Below are 8,640 nucleotides of genomic sequence, written 5' to 3'. Positions count from 1 at the left end.
TCCCCTAAAAAACCCCTTTTTGTAAAAAAAAAAAAAAAAAAAAAAAAAAACTAAGAAACCCCGGGCATACCATCTGAACAGTGACACAGTGGTGGCAGCATCACAGTGTGGTAGCAGTCAGAACTGCATCTGGATTAAGGAAATTTTGCAAATAACCCAAAGTAAATTGGGTTTCTGTGACCCTTATGAACCAAGACATTTCAATGGATATCCGTAGACCCTTTCACACTGGATGAATGTACAGTCCCATTCAATAAATGAGGATATTATTGAGAAGTTAACTTATTTCAGGAACTTTATCACTAAGTGAAACATAGTGTTAGATAATTACAGTCAAACTGGTGTTTTAAAGCCTCTATTTCTGTTAATTATGGTGATTTTCTGCTATTAGTTAAAGAAAACATGACATTTAAAACCAATAAAAAATTTTGTTTTTTAACACAGAAACATAGCCTCAATGAAAAGTATGTTTAAAATGTTCAAAGCATGCTTTTAATCTGACAAATGAGACTCATTGGAATGCATATTCTAATTTATTGAACATGACTAGAGTCAAAGTCAGAATTACTGATGGTCTGGGGTTACAGTGGTTTAGTAGTGTTGTTGCAAAAGCATGAGTGGGAGTGAGGGGAAAAAAACAACTTAGTTGCTGAAATTATTATTGAGCAAAACTCCCAAGGGGCTGGATGTTCATACCACCCAAGAGTGATGATGGATTGAGGATTTTCATAACTGTCAAAAGCAGCAAAGGGAAAAAAAAATACCAAGAATACCTCTACTTCTTTCTGTGAAGAATAGCAGCATCCATGTTAAAGGATCAGATTAAGGGACAAGGGGGAAGTGTCACTCCAGAAAAGTACATTTTACACCTCACTACCCTGGTAAAGGTTTGTTTTTAAACAATGCCAGAATGGAAAGACTATTGACATTACTCAGGCAACTGTCATCCAACAAGGATCATAAAATAATTTCTAAAGAATTTAAAGTTATTTCACTGTGAGAATGCTTACTCATAAGTGTAAAACATTAAAGACAATTGCCAAGCTTGAAGCTTTCCAAATCTTCACAAAACAAATCAATGCAAGGTCTTCAAAGATACTGGAATGAACGATAGACTCTGCAGAACTCAATCAGCGGGTTAAATGGCAGGCTGCTTGTTGGTGCCAACAGCACCCATGATGTGGCTGGTGTGGAAGGCATTCATGACACAACATCGTAAGTTTGCAACTCTGCATCATCATCATCGGAAACAACAAACCTCAGTGTCCTTTCGACAGGTTGGACGAAACTGAGCTCAGTGAAAACAAACAAAAGGCTGTGCCTGGCAGAAACCGATGCTAACTGTCCACTATCATGCATGGTGGGGAAGGGGTAGTGACTTGGGCTTGTTTTGCATGTACTGGATCTTGTGGTTATAAAGTTGACCATAAAATCCTCTATCAACCACAGAACTATGAAATCAAATATCAGGCCATAAATCCTGCCTTTTCTTGCTGCGTCTTTGTGACGCAGCAAGAAATCTACACCAGAATTGACTGGCAGGAAGTAAGGCTTGACCCAGTCAAAGTACAGATCTCAATCTAACTAAAACACTGCTGTGGAAATTGTCTCCAAAGGACGAGACAGTCTGAACCATCAAGTAAAGCATCAAGTTGTTGTTGCTGCAAGCTACTGAAAATGGGGTGTATTTTTCTTTTCCTAACTCTAAGTAAATGATTTCTAAGTTGCCTAAATCGCCAATCAACACAATTGTCAAACAAGCAGTGCCAGAGACTGATGCTGGGCAATAATTCATCAATACATTTGCTTTGCCTGAGGTCTAAAATTTAGTGTGTTTTTTTTTAAATGAACAATTCTATAATTTTTTTCTCAGTGTAACTTGTCCAAATTTGTTTTTGCAGCCTATTTGTAATTAAGACCAAAATGCATCTAAAAAAGGTCAGAATGCACAATGGGGCTATTGCCGACAGAGGAAGTGAGGGTAACTTCCCAGTTGGCCCGGCTGTCTATCAATCGGAGGAGTCGCGGCTCACACACATACCCTAAGGTCGGTGCCAATGGCACCCATCCGTCTTGACCTGTGACCTTTCAAACTCCCCTGCATGGAACGAAGTGACCCCCAGCTGGACCACGAGCCTCTATACTCACTCCCAGAAAATTCACACAGTCAGTCTGCTAAAACTCAACGATCCACAGGCAAAGCGTCAGGAGAACAGACAAAACTGGCAAAGGCGATGGAAAGGACCGGGCCAGCGAAGCGCTGAGAAAAAGAAAAGAATCTAAGAAAGATGGGAACAAACTCATAAGAATCCTTTGAGCTTCTCCTGCCCAAGGCTGTTTATCTTGCAGATTGAGTTAAACAGAAGACCTTTATGACTCTCCACATACCAGACAATATCGCAGCAGCCTCGCTTTACAAACATAAACACGGAGCGCTCTATCAAAGACCAGCACGGCTCAATCAAACACATGGGCTCTTTCTCCTAACTCAATTTACCACTCCCCTCACAAAGTCCCCTTATTGAATTTAAACTTTCAGAACGTTTAATTTCGGGACCTTTTTAGGAGGTCTGTTGATTAAGGTTAAAGAAGGTTTTTTTTCTGTGTTTACCTTGTAAAACCACAGTGACTTCTTTTCGTGGGCAGATCGACAGACTATTGCTATGAAAAAAGACCTCAGGTCACACACAGAATGACATCTGAGAGAAGACATTGTTCGCCTCGGTGTAGGCTTGTGGACAGGCTGAGGAATGTGTGGGGAAATTCATGCTTCCTCGTGTGAAAGATTGCTAAGAGCAGCTTTGATTCGTCCGATACACACACACACACACACACACACACACCCACACACACACACACACATACATACAGTTGCATCATCCTGGGATTATATAAGGGTTTTCGAGCCTCTCTATGTTGAAAGCAATAAGAAGAGCGCAGCCGTGGTTTATTGGCGTTCCGGGGGCCCCTGTCATGAGTGAGTATGCACAAACACACACATCAGGGCGGAGAGAGGGACGTCTTGGCAGCAGAGAGATTCCAGCCTCGGTGTTGGTCCAAGGGGAGCTGAGCTGGAAGAGAAAATAGACATTAAAAATGTACAGTCTTCCCTCTGGTGTTAACTGTGGGGTGGTCTCTCTCTCTCTTTCCTTTTCCATCTCCACCTTCTTTACCTCTATCTCCTTGCTCCCTCTCTCATTACTTTGAGGTGGTCTTTCTACCTCTCCCTTGATCCAGCGTTCCCATCTTAAATCAACCCTCTTTCTCTGTCTTCTCTCGTTTTATCACATAATCTTCCAAGCTCACTTCCTTCTCTGCTTCAAACTCCATTTTCTTTCCCCGTCTTTAGCTTTTCCAAAATGCTCTTTGCGACTTCTATTTACCTTGAAAGGTTTGTGCAAGCACACATAGCAGGGCAAAAACCGCAGCGAGACAAAGAGAACGATGTCGGGACTGTAAGAAAACAAAGTCTTGCTGATGCGGTGGTAATTGCCAGGCAGCATTTTTCTAGCCAGTTGTGCTCTGAATCAGCGTGTGTGTGGGTGTTTTCCTTCTTTCTTCCTTTCTTTCTTGTTTTTCTTCTTGACTTTGCAAAAAGTTTAATATTAGAACATGATATGTGCTTCTCTGGCTGGTGTTTTTCTGTCTGCGTGGCTCTCTGAAGGTGTTGGTTGTGTGATTTTACAGGGTCGGTGTTTGGTGTCATTTGAACCTTTCGCGTGTTTTTTCAGCTCTTGTAAAACTGGCCTAAATGCCCCATAATTCTCCTCTCCCTCCGGGTGCCTGGTTAAGATTAGTGCCAACTTCCCAAGTTTCTCATACAAACATGCACACATTTGCACACATGCAAACAGTGATTTGAACCGTTTTCTTGGCATTCTTGCAGCAAATGTAAAGTAGAACCGCCTTGTAAAAAAAAAAAAAAAAAAAAAAAGAGGCAAAAGGTCCTGGGTCCAAAAGTACACACTGTAAAAAAAAAAAAAAAAAAAAAAAAGAAAAGAAAAACAAAAAAAAAAAACGCTGCGTGGTAGAAACAGGAAACTCTGTTTCCAAACCAAAGTTCAGACAGAGCCTGGATTATGGACTTTTGTTGATAACAGAGTAAATGGTCCTTTTGGTCTTTGGTTCCAAGCACTCATCATTCATTTTGCGTAAGAAAAAGAAACCCAACTCCTGACAATATTTACATATCCGTGCAAAAGTACCTAGAACTTTTTGACAATTTGACACTTTACAATATATATAAGACGAGTACAAAGTACTGCAGAACTATGAAAAAAATAGGAAAACATAGTTTTCAATCATTTTTGATAAAACAAACACTGGTTTTCAGATCTCCTGGGTCAACACTTTGCATTAACTGTGTAGTAGTTGCTAATGTAATTACAGCTGCTACATTTTTGGGGTATGTGACCACCTCATCTAAAGATAGCAGCGGAGTCCAATTCCTACACTGGTCTGGCTGTATGTCTCCTGGTCTTGTTGGACAGTAAACTTGGGCTCAACACTACAAAATACAAGTATAGCTAAAAATGAAAATAGCAGAAAAAAGTTAAAAACATTTTTCTCACTCTATCCTGAAAGTGAAACTCATATCTCGTATGCCTTCATTACTCGTAGTATGAAATATTTCAAGCACTTGTTTCTAGTAATTGTGGTGATTATGAGTTATAATTGATGGAAAAATCCAAATTCAGTGTCTCAGAAAATCTGAATATTGACAAAAACGGACATACTGTAAGCACTGAAAGTTGAGCGGAAGAAAAAAAATACCCATTTATTTGTAAATAAATAGCTTTGAGTCTGTAGGAAGGCTATAGAAGCACAGGATTCACATTGCGTGAAGTCCAGTATGATGTGTCCACAGTCAGTGATGATTAACTGCTGGTTCTTGTCCACTGTGTTTTCTGAAGTCCACATACAACATGGCCATCTCCCAGGAACGTTTGCTTCCTTCAATTTTCTATCGAGTCCATTTACAATGCTTTTCCAGCTTCAAATGTTTTGTAAGACTTTTTTTTATTATTATTTATTTAAAGTTCACACATGCATTCCGACTTCTTCAGAACCCAGGCTGTATGTCTGCAAGTGTTTGTTTCTTTCAAAACAGCCTACAGGAGTGATGGCATAATAAAAAAGGCAGGCGCCAGGATTACATCAAGCCAAGGGAGTGTGCAATGTGTGTACTTGTTATAAAGGGGAAGAGAGAGAGCGAGAGAGAGCGAGAGAGAGAGAGAGAGAGAGAGAGAGAGAGAGAGAGAGAGAGAGAGAGAAAACATGCATCCAAGAGAGTTATAAATAGTGGGATCATCTGGAGTGCATTAGAGGTACAGTTTTTTTAAGTGAACAGGTCCGCTACCTGCAGCCACAGAAACCTCAGAACAGACACCACAGAGATCCAAGCTGGACACACACACACACACACACACATGCACACGCACGCACACACCCCCAAACGCACGCAAACACAAAGCAACGTTCAAGAAATAAAGCATTACAAATCAAAGCAAAACAAAGCACAAAACATATGTGGATTAAAATCAGAGGAGGGAAGCTTTACTCAACATCAAAACTTCAGTAACTGCATGGTTCTGTCAGGTTCTTCCTGAACCCACACACGTGATCCACATCTGCACAAATGAATGCATGAACCCCTTTTATTTCTTCAGAAAAGTGGGAGAGCATACATTATGTCATTCAACTTTTATGACAGAGAACTCACTAAAGGATCCTTTAAAAGTCTCTACCATCATTGTTTCCATCTACAATGCCCCTCATGTATAGTTGTTTACTTGTTTATTTACTGCCAATACATGTTTTCAGAACTCTTTACATCCAGCTCGGTTCATTTCTTTTTTCCCCAACATCCTGATTTTCTTACCTACCATAACCTTTGCACAAATCCAAGGTCCCTAAAATCATGAATTGCGGCAGGAAGTGGACCCTCTCCTTCTCCTCCTCCCCCTTTGTAGCAGATTACACTCACACACAGTGAAACCTGAGCTACAGGAAGTGGGCCTGCGCTGCATCATGTCAGGAGACACAAATTATTCACTGTTTCATTTTTCTCTTCCAATACATTTCCTCCTCCCTCGTCCTTTTCCCTTCATTTATTGTTTAGATTTCAAGGCCTTAAGAGAGAAACAATCGGGAGAGATTGAACGCTCCTCTACCTGCGTTATCTAAAAAAAAAAAGAGCTACATTTAAGCTTTAAGAAAATGAAACGAAACGAGCACTCGCTGTGGTTGAACAGGCCCCCAAATTCCGGGAAATATTCACTCCCAGAAGACATGAGGTATTCCTGCTCTCAGTATCCATGCAACACGTCCATGGAATTTCCCAAACGGACATAAAGCAGGTTTATTTGAGGTATTTTTGCTGTCTCTGAATGGTTGTGTCATTTTACTGAATAGATAATGATGTAATAGGTTCCGAGAAAAGAGTTGCTTTGAGTTAGAGTTAGACAAAAAAAAAAAAAAAACAGGACAAAACTATCCAAAATTACATTTTTTTTTCCTTTTTGCAACAAAGTCCTGTTTATGGATGCATGTGGAGTTTGCAAAGGAGGAATTCAATAAACTACAAGATTTTTGGTTTGTGAAGCTCCCATGAAATTTGCAGCTCTGTTTTTTTATATGTATATAAATTGTGAATTGATCATATCAGATCAACCCCTTCAGTTATTTGGACACTGTTTTCCTGAATTGTAGATGAGCGATAGCAAGATCTCCCGATACAGCTCAGTAGAGCAAAGCAGTGAACAGAGCCCAATCTTACAGGTGAATCTTCCATGTGCACTTCAGACTTTTTCAAGACAAAATCCCCTTTGCCCACTAAATTACATCATTTTATTTATTTATTTTTTACCTTTGTGTCTGAATCCTATAATACAAATTGGGATTTATGGAACATGTATGAGACCTTAGTGCACCCCTGTGATGCAATTTTTCAAGTCTTGTATCTGCGCTCGTGTTTTTTTGGTGACGTAACTGCAGATGGTATCCAGAACGTTCGGTCTGCCAGACAGTGTTTACTGGGTGATTCAGGACACATCCTCCGTGCCCGAGCAAAATTCCTGATCAAATTCCCAGCAAAATGTTGGAATTGCCAAACAACAAATCCCATAAAGATCTACAAAGCCAAGTTGCTTGGGAGGAAACTACAAAGGAAATACTCAAGAGCTAAGCACATTTGTTAGCTGTTGTTGAAAGTAAGTTGCGCCATTCTAGTTCAGAGAATAAAAAGTGTTGCAGCTACATATGCAAGCTCTAAATGGGAATAATTAAAAAAATGTGCTACTGTACAACTCACCAGTAAATTAAGTAAAATAAAAAAAAAATAGTATTGTTTTTCCAGTAAGTGTTTTTCTCTTGTGTCTACTTCATGCACAATTTTGGTTTTTATCTCTCTGGAACATGCAGATAACATTCCCAGACGGCTAGATTGAACATTGATATTTAGAACATAGCTTCCAAAAAAAAATACTGAACTAGTTAGCACTTCACTTTACTCTAAAGACACTATGCTCAATGTCAAACATAGTGGTGACAGCATCATACTGAGAAAGGAGAGATTATTGTCTCTATGGTATATTTCAGAACAAGTTACGGTAAGTTAAAAATTCACAGTGTCAGAACAACAACTCATTTGGACTCTAATCGCACCCTCTTTGTTTAGATTTTCTAAATTAAAACTGATTGCTCAGACTCTACATTTGGGATGATTCCTGCACAACATGTTCCCTTCTCTGCTGGAAGCAACACCCTCAGGCCCTTCCAAGTACTTTCCAGCAATGCAACCACAATAAATCTGGTTTACAAATATCACTTCTTTAAGCTATTCATCAACCTCTGTATATGAAACACGACCTGCAAGAAAAAAAATAATAGGATGTACTGTTTGGTCATTTATTTACTGAACCCACTTACGCAGTGTGCTGTTTCAGCTTTGCGCTTGTGTTACAGGCACTGACAAAAGGCTGCATTGGAAATAAGAACTGATTCGTAAAATATTGCAAATGTATGTTTTTACAGATATTTCAGTCCACAATGTTTTGTGCTTATAGATAGTTTGATCCAGAACCTCCCACATGCACCATAAAAAAAAAAAAAAAAAAAAAAAAATAGAATGCCTTTATATTTTCCACAGCTGGAGATTATGTGTCAGCAGAAAGTGTCCTCACTTTCAATCCCGCCAGGAATGAGTGACTGTGAGGATTCAACCCAGGTCAAAGGGGTGAGGCGCTGTGTTAAACAAGGTTTGAAAGAACAGTGACCAAGCACACTTTTTCCCTGGGGCAAGTGGTCAGAGGAAAACTAGGGGCTCTCGCACACAAGCACACTCTCATCCTCGTGCACACATTCTCAAAATACACAATAGATTTCTGGGGGGGGAAAAAAAAAAACATCTTCTTTGATCACACCCGTGGGCTACTTGGCTCCCTCCCTCGCCCAACCTAGTGACCCTTGTAACTGTGGTGATTAAATATTAGGAGCCCTCATCTGCAAACATTTAGCCAGTGCCACCCCTAATCTGCCTTGTGTCACCATCATGTCACAGAAGACCCGACAGGAACACACGCAGAGAACCTGGGCATTCCTATGGCGAATACTAATGTACAAATATAAAGACACAAGAAA

This window comes from Poecilia latipinna, unplaced genomic scaffold (genome assembly GCF_001443285.1).
Source record: "Poecilia latipinna isolate Pla-1442-1.1 unplaced genomic scaffold, P_latipinna-1.0 Scaffold2224, whole genome shotgun sequence".
Lineage (NCBI taxonomy): Eukaryota > Metazoa > Chordata > Actinopteri > Cyprinodontiformes > Poeciliidae > Poecilia > Poecilia latipinna.
Note: the sequence above shows the minus strand (reverse complement) of the source record.